Source organism: Triticum aestivum, chromosome 2A (genome assembly GCF_018294505.1).
Source record: "Triticum aestivum cultivar Chinese Spring chromosome 2A, IWGSC CS RefSeq v2.1, whole genome shotgun sequence".
Taxonomy (NCBI): domain Eukaryota; kingdom Viridiplantae; phylum Streptophyta; class Magnoliopsida; order Poales; family Poaceae; genus Triticum; species Triticum aestivum.
This window is the reverse complement of record NC_057797.1, coordinates 687,199,303-687,207,880: the sequence shown is the minus strand read 5'-3', so window position 1 is coordinate 687,207,880 and position 8,578 is coordinate 687,199,303. Positions and strand designations below refer to the sequence as shown.

The 8,578-nt window shown below is 45.7% G+C and overlaps 1 long non-coding RNA gene and 1 pseudogene across 1 annotated transcript; one reads left to right on the top strand and one right to left on the bottom strand.

Moving 5' to 3' along the window:
* The first annotated feature begins 304 nt into the window (after nucleotides 1-304).
* On the top strand, nucleotides 305-4,063 carry LOC123190245 (uncharacterized). Its single transcript, XR_006496225.1, has 4 exons — nucleotides 305-595; nucleotides 687-3,725; nucleotides 3,810-3,878; nucleotides 3,951-4,063. It is a non-coding gene; the product is annotated as an uncharacterized lncRNA (long non-coding RNA).
* Nucleotides 3,833-7,671, bottom strand: LOC123190244 (probable cation transporter HKT7; annotated as a pseudogene).
* Between the last annotated feature and the right edge of the window lie 907 nt (nucleotides 7,672-8,578).

The window sequence follows — 8,578 nt, the reverse complement described above, 5'->3', positions numbered from 1 at the left end:
TTTTAGATTTCAGATTCAGTTTCAATGACAAAGCTGGCTTCACTGGTAAAACTGATTCAAAATAACAGTTTATTTCAGATTTCAGATTCAGCTTCACTGAATCTGGTACGTGAAACTCAACAAACAGGGCCTAAGAGCTCCCATCTCAAACCCTGGGCTCTGCATTTCTGCTCTTCGGTAAAGTGCGAGCCCACTTCAGTACATCCGGATGGCCCATGTATGAACGGCCATGGGCTCATTCCTCAGGTCCAGACACAGTATGGTTGGCCCTCCGTTTTGTGCCACTCTCTCTCTCAAAAAAAAAAATGGCGAGGAATTCGCTCCCCCAGGTGGAGGATCCCGGCGGCGACGAAACTGCGGAAGCCCGATGTCCCTGGAACGGAAAGCACCTCGGCGGCGCGGAGCGGTAGCTCGGTCTCCCTCGCCGAAGGCGTTGTCTCCTCTGCTTCGCATCCCATTCCGTCCATGATCCATCCACGGACCACGGCTTCCTCTTCCTTAGGGTAGCAAATACTACCACCGTCTACCGCCTACGGGCTATCCAGGCGACGAGCTTACCAGTTACCACCAAGCACCAATGCAACGGACATTTCTGGTATTTTGCGTTTCTAATACATTCTCCTTTTTCTCCCGCGCGCAGCGCTGGCACTAAACCGATTTACGCATCCAGAATCCGTCTTATGCAGGTCTCCAATTCCAGTCACTTGCGGCCTCTGAAGGATGCAAAGTTTATATCATTATATGGATGCTCACTCAAGGTTACTAGTTTTGCTCCATTTTATCAGCAATTGCTATTGTCAACTTAAGACTGAACTGAACTGAACTATCTATCCCGCAAAAAAGAAAAAAAAAAGACTGTACTGAACTATCTATGCCGTTTTGGCTCTTATATTATGGGACAGAGGGAGTAATAAATAAAAGACGCACTCGATTTAGCCTCTGCAGAATTAATGTTCAAACATCCATAGTTCTAAATTTATGACAATGCTCCAGGTAATATGCTTTCAGTAAGAGCTAATCTAAGCATGCTATCCAACTTAGGTTCACCATGAATAGGTGTTGGGGGGATTACTTACCTGACAAGTGCAAATATCACCAAAATTGGTGGAAAAGGGGTCGGGATGTCGATAACAGTTTCACGGGCATCTCTTGAACTGGCACTCTGGAGCAGTGAGGCTACCAATTTCTGGAGGGTGTCCTCAGTGTTGCCCCAAGCATTTTCAATGTGCAGCCCTAACATTGAAGTGCACACTTCTCCTCCCAGTAACATCAGTATCATCAAAACCCAGAGCTGCTGGCCAGAGAAGTCCTCCATCTCAAGTGTTGCCATGCTTGACACTGTCACTTTGGACACAGAGGTGAATGTCATATCCAAGTTCCTTGGAGTTAGGTTAATCAGCAGCACATGAATTAAATTAGCTGGATTATCAAAGGACTGCTTACCAGAAACAAGTAACCAGAGCTGAACTGAATTGATGCACTGAAGTTTGTGAGCATTTTTGTTCAGACATAAAAATGTTGGGCTTGGCAACTGGAAACTGTTCTCATGGTGTCTTCTGGGTTAAGTACTCTCCCTTGCATGCATTTCTCAACACGATCAAGTTCTGGAGCTCAATCTGTAAGAGTGGAGTAAGACAAATATTCTCCCCTGCAAGCATTGTCTATAAGGGCCCGGTTCCAGGTATAATTGACTCATGGATTTGCATGTGCCGCTGTTATGGAAATTCCCAACCACTTTATGTCCTGGTTGAAGGAATTTTCCGCAATTATCATCCTTCATTCATCAGTTTTTGCATCTGAGGATATTGTTGATTTCATATAGCACTTTATCTTCACAAAGACACCTAATACTCCAGGTTAATTTTTTCAGTTATTATATGTCAATAATTTACACTGTTCTCACTTTCAGTTATTAATTTCATTTGATCCTGCAAAGTAACAGTTGCATTATTCTGGTTTAGACCAAAAATGTGTCCTACTTTTTCTAGGATTATTCATTAGTGTACTGTGAAGCTGAAATTTACCACCCTATAAATTTACTACTGCAAAATTGTGTCTACAATCTTCTATAACGCTCCACAGAAGAGACACGGCTGCAATGATTGGAACAAATGCCGATTCTGAAGCTGGGTTGCAAAATTTGCATTCTCTTGATTATATTTGCAGTTGTAAGTGCAGGACCGGAGGTTGGGATAAATCGATGTAGTCAGTCCATCTAGCAGAAAGCATCAGACAAGACAAGACTGCAGTAGTTGAAATAAATGACCGGTTGTGGAGTTGGGTTGCGACATTTGCGTTATCTTAATTAATGTTTAGTTACTAGTGTGGGCTGGGATTTCTGGGATGATTTTGGTTGGACATTTTTACTATAACTCAACTTCATGTATCAGACTCCACTAGCTTCAGACATTTATCTTGATTATTATATAACGTATCCCCTGCTGTGTGAAGAAATGTTCAAGCGCACACAAGTGTAGTGGAACTTCCCTTATCCTCCTTTCCCTTCCTTTTATTACAACGGTCAACAGACACAATCTAGTTGCACATGCGTGTTACTTCTTATCTCTAAGGTAGCAACATAATGCTTTTCCATGAAGATTTATTTGTCTGTGCTACACTTGTAGTCCTAGTATTGCTTGCCTTCTGACGGGGACAACAATAAGGAGCAAATGCAAGAAGGTGGGCAAAGGCAAGAAGAGTGGTGCCATAGGGAAGACGTATGTAGCTGCTTGGTCTTCGGTCTCTCGGCCCGTCCTCTTGGATTAGGTTGTCGTTGTGGTTTGGGGTACCCGATATCTTGTGTCGGGATCACTTTGCGTGGTGGTTGTGTTGGTGAATTGTTCGTCTGTGGTCTGTTTTATTGGTTTTCGCCCGGTTTCCCGTGAATTAACTGGCAATTCTTTTTTTCTTCTTAATTAATCGATGAGGCAAAACTTTTGCCTTCGTTTAAAAAAAAAACACTTGTAGTCCTAGTTGAGTGCGGTTGGAAGTTCAGTCTGAGTAGGTTTACTAGTTAGGTTTGCTTATGCATATACAGGTTGTGAGTTTGAGATTGTAACGTGAAAATGAGTGGAGAAAAAGTAAAGAAAAAAGCACTCAACTATTCGTGCAGGTGGGGATGTTCGTTCATGAGTTTTTTTATGTGATCGTTCCGTGGGAGAAACCCAAGAATATTTGCATTCTCTTGGTTATATTTTCAATTATCAGTGCAGGTGGGGGTGAATTTATGTATTTAGTTATTCACTTATTCTATCTGGCAGAAAGCGCCGCACGATACAAGACTGCATTAGTTGAAATAGATGACTGGTCGTGAAGTTGGGTTCCAGCATTTGCATTGTTTTGTTTAAATTCTTAGTGACTGCTGGGTTTTTTGGGCTGATATTTGTTGGACATTTTTACTAGAACATCGGTTTTTGTATCCTTTTTTTGGCACAATAGTTTTATGCATCAAGCTCCACTAGACTCAGCTATGTATCTTCGCTACTATATAACGTATCACATCCCCTGTTCTGTGAAGAAATGCAGACACACAAGTGTAGTGGAACTTATGTTGTCGGACAATCGACAATCTAAGCAACCTTTTTCTGTTATGTTCTTTCAGTGTCGCACAATCTAATTGCGCAGGCGTGCTACTTCTTTTTATCCCTGAGAAAAGTGTGTGGCTAGTGAGGCTGCGATAAGATAGTGTTATAGTGCTTTTCCATGAAGAATTATGGTGGCCTCAGGTACCTTTCTTGTCACAGAACATGACCTGACCACCACTTGATTGGAATTTCCCTGTACACACTAACATATGCTTATACTTTCAGATCTGTGGCATGCAGCAGGTTGTTGTAAGAAATGACTAGCAAACCATCTCTGTGTGTGAGGAGAATCAGGTTAATTAACCTGCCTTGATCCTTAATGATTTAAATTTGATTCACCTAATCTGAAACTCGCAGCACTTGCAGGTAAATTTCTACACCTATATATGACTACAGAAAGGTGGAAGGCAAGAAAAAGAAGAAGAGGAAACCATTCACCAAGAAGAGAGAAGTAGGCGCTGCATCTAGCTAAGCTTCCAGGCTCTGCCTCCTTTCATGCTGAACTTCTTGAGCCTCCCGAAGAGCATCACGAGAATGAGGACGAGCTTGCCAGAATCGCTCCACCTCCCGACGAAGCCGGTCCACCTGTCGGTGCACAGCTGGTCCGGGCTGATCTGCCTGCTGCAACTGTAGCCCATGGAGATCCCACATTTCCATAAGCGCTGACAACTTCGACGACGATGCTGAGCAGGTTGAAGTTGAGGGGGTCTTCCTTGAGCTTCTCCCTCTCGGTGACGCAGATGGCGATGACGAAGATGGTGAGGTAGGAGAGCTGCGACAAGGCCGTGCTCTTGATCAGCCTGATACCCTGTGTCTCCTCGGCGTGATCCGTTGTGCCGGAGCTCCCCGCAAATGGAAACCACGTGGTGTATGAAGGCAGATACCTGAAGCAAGAGGAAGCAAGCAGAACGTGAGAAAACTGAGACGGATAGTGTCGATTCTCAGGATGACGTGCTGCAAGGACATTCTGGTGACCGGCAATATTCTCAGGAATTCAACGGCGCGGCACATATGCAGGTTCTGATTCTCTCGCAGCCTACATATGGTCTCAGTTTCTCATGGACCACTGCACTGACACTATCGTATCTTCATATATGCATGGAATCCGAATCTAGAGAACAGTTCCGATCCGATCAACCCGTCGATCGGCATTCCGATCATGAACCTGCGGCGATCGATGCTCGATCGTGGTTGGCAATTCGTAGAATGGACCATGGAACACGCAATTTCGTGGCTCCGCATGAACCGATGGGTAGCTGGTCCAGGATTTTGGTTTTGGGTGCTTAATTTGGCGGTAATTTCCTCGTGTTTTTCTTGCCTCTTCTTCCTGGCCAAGGTGCGGTCACAGCTGCGCGTGAGCTCGAATACTTTGGGCCTGTCCGTTCCGCGGGGAGAGAAAATTCCTCAGCCGCTTCGTTCAATTATTATTGAACGCCATTTCCTAGTTTCATTAGTTAAGGGCTAGCATTATGGACAAAAGGGCACCTGGAGCACTTATTAATAAATACTCTCTCCGTCCGGGTTTATTAGACGGTAGGCCCTTTCTTATTTTGGGCTAAAATTTAACCTAAAATTTTAACTAACAAAATGTAAATCATATGTCATAAAAATATATATTATTGGAAAGCTCTTTCAAATACAAATCCAACAGTATATATTTTTATAGCATATACTTTATATTTTAATAGTCTATACATGGTCAAAGTCTGGCCTAAAATATGAAGGTGACCAATAAAACTGGACGGAGGTAGTACTAATGCATAGTTAACGTGAATTCTACATCCCCATGGAGTACTTGGTACGGAGTATTCAGCGATGGCCAGGGTATGACACTTGATGAGCAAGACAAATTATGCAGATTTACTAGTCTCATCGATCATTATACATTTATACTCTCCCCCTAACATACAGATTTATTCGCAAAAATAAAAAAAATTAACATACAATTTGAGTTTCTTGAAGAATGATTGCAAGTCTTGCAGCAATACCCATGGCTTTGGATACTAGCACTTCCTTCAATTAGTTTATTCTAGTATGAAAAAATACCACGGGAAAATATATATTGTGGTAAATCAAATGAAATTAATTTGGTGTGGCACATCTTAGTATATTTTTCTATAGACTTGGTCAAACTTAAGATATTTGACTTAAGGTAGATATCTATAATATTGCCCCAACCAAATAACAATATTCTCCATTCCAAAAACCAAAATCTCGAATATTTCCAGGGAAAAATGTATATATGATCTCCAAGTTTTTAATAAAATGGTACCATAAGTCGAAATGTTCAAAGTTTTACTATGTATATAACTATATATTCAAAATGCCACTTGTTTATTAAATGGGGGGCAGTGTAAGCTTAGCCTATAATTACATTTACCTTTGGCATGAAATTGTTAAAAATCTCTGCTAGGCTTAAAGTTGAGCACCGATAGCAAGTATTCGCAAAAAAAAAAAGAGAGCACAGATAGCAATGACAAAGATGGTCAAGTAGGTTGACTATGAGATGAGCATGATTAGGTGTGTGTTTTTTTTTCTCTGCGAAAGAGCATGATTAGGTGTTTTTTTTTCTCATCAAAAGCTTCGGAACGTGACATGAAATTTTAGGCAATCTGAGATGACATTTAGTTGAGAAGCACGGGAAAAATAAAATCTTAGTGCCACGTTCTAGATTCTTGTTGGCGTTCAACGTAGGGAACTCAGTGTTATGGGAAGAAAACAAACTACGTATACCATTTACCAGGTTAGTTTAACAGCATTCTCGTAAGCATCGACCCGCAGCTGGAGAAAGAGAGAGAGATCGAGCAGGACTCACATCATGAGCACGAAGAGCACGAGGATGGCCGGCGCGAGGGTGGAGATGTCGAGGGTCGACTCGCCGGCGTGGCGGGAGTTCACCGCCAGGAACACCGCGTTCGACACCTTCTCCCACGCGCTCATCCCCCGCAGCGCCCCGCTCCACTCCATGCCGCACAGCATCGCCACCTGCACGGCGAGGAACCCGGCCACCGTCGCCGCCAGCATCCCGCACCGCCGCGCCGGGAGCAGGTGGGAGTACCCCGTCAGCTCCCTGCCCTGCTTCAAAGTCTCCTTGAGCTCCACGCGCCTGGTCGCCGCGGCGGCGGCGCGAACAGCGTGTTCCCGACCAGCACCTGCGACACGAGCAGCAGCTGCAGCCCGGTGTCCCGCTGGAACACTGCCATGTTCTCGTTCGTCGGCATGAACCCGCAGTTCGAGAACGTGGACACCGTCGTGAACACGGCGAAGGTCCACACGTTCAGGGCCTTGTCCCGCAGCGTCCGCCTCGCCGCCGGCGACGCGTGCAGGATGTACGCCGCGATGGCCCCGGCGCCGAGGACGTGCACCACAAGGAAGATGGCGAGGACGACGAAGAACAGCGACCGCACCGCGTCGCGCCGCAGCCTCGTGTCAGGTGCGTGCTCCAACGACTTGCTCGTCACATCATCGGCGGTAGACGACGTTGGGTTATCGATGTCAGCGGCGGCGGCCGGCGGCATCTCAAGCTCGGCGACGTGGTGGATCTCCACGCGCCGGGATTTGTGTGCAGCCTGCTTCCTCAGCTTGGACCACTTGGACGCGAGGCTTACGAGGGATAGAAACACCTCGCCGCCGACGAGCATGAGGACGGTCAAGACGAGGAGCTGCCCGTTGGAGAACACCTCCATCTCGACGGTGGACATGCTGGACACCGTCGCGGCCGAGACGGCGGTGAAGAACAGGTCGATGCCGCGGGGCCGCCTCGTGCCGTCGCCGCCGGCGCGGAACCTGAGCTGCGCGAGGAGGAGGTACCCGAGCCAGGAGACGGCGAGGAATTAGGCGACGTGGACGAGCAGCGAGCCGACGCGCGGCCAGAACCGCCCGGCGAGCGCGCGCCGCCACCGCGCCACGCGCTCCTTGACGGCGTGGTGCCGCGCGTATGAACTGGAGGGCGAGGACATTGCCTTGTCGACCGCGGCCGTCGAGCTGCGCGGCGTGTGGTGCAACAGCTCGCCGACCTTAGGAGGATTAGCTCCGGCCATGCTCGATCGTGTAGTGCTGTGTGTTTGTGTGTGTTGGGACTTGGAGATAGATGTGCATGCATGCAGAGGGCTGCGTACTGTCTGCGAGAGTTGAGGCGTACGACGCCTAGAAATATATAGCCACGAACGCGTCATGGGTAGTGTTTTTTACGATGCTTTGGTGATCAAGTGCATGCGACATGTGGCCAAATTATTTACCCCAAAGCTACAGAGTAGATGCAAGGAGAAGTGAGAGACAGATACCTAAAAGTACCGAAAATACTGCTAAAAATAGCACCCGTGCCGAAAAATATTAATACAGTAATGCCACCAGGCCCACACGCATGTAGGTGGAGTAACATGGTAGTGGTGCTACTCGCTTTGGGTCGGTGGCAATGCTAGTTTAGGAATGGTTGACCCAGATCTTCGTAGTCTGACCATGAATCCATCATGTTTTTTTTTTTTGCGAGTAATGTTCATATTAATTTGGAGTATAATTTAGTTCGCCAAGAACGTGTGATATCTATTCTGACAGAACTTTTGATTTCATTTGGCACCCGAACTCACAACATGAAGATTTTCTTTTTCGAACTGAGTTCTTGGTGGAAGAAGTATCTGCATGTTCGTATCGTGCGAGAAGGCAAGTGATGAATGGCTAGTGTAGGCGTGCCAACTATCTTCTTCTACTTCACAGGACAACAAAATATATAGGAGTATCTCGTAAAGGTTTGCAGATGTTTACATGGTATCACAAATATGTGTGAACTTGTTTCAAAATATGAGGCCACGTGTGATCTTATCATCTTTGTGTAGCTCGCATAAAAGTATGCATCCATATGTATATGTGTATTTTTTTTCAAAAAAGAAATGAAACTCCAAATTTTAAATTTTGAAGTTTTCAAATAAAGGGCTACAGGAGCTCGAGCTCCATTAGGCAATTCCGTCAGATCACTTACAAGCACAGGAACAAAAAGA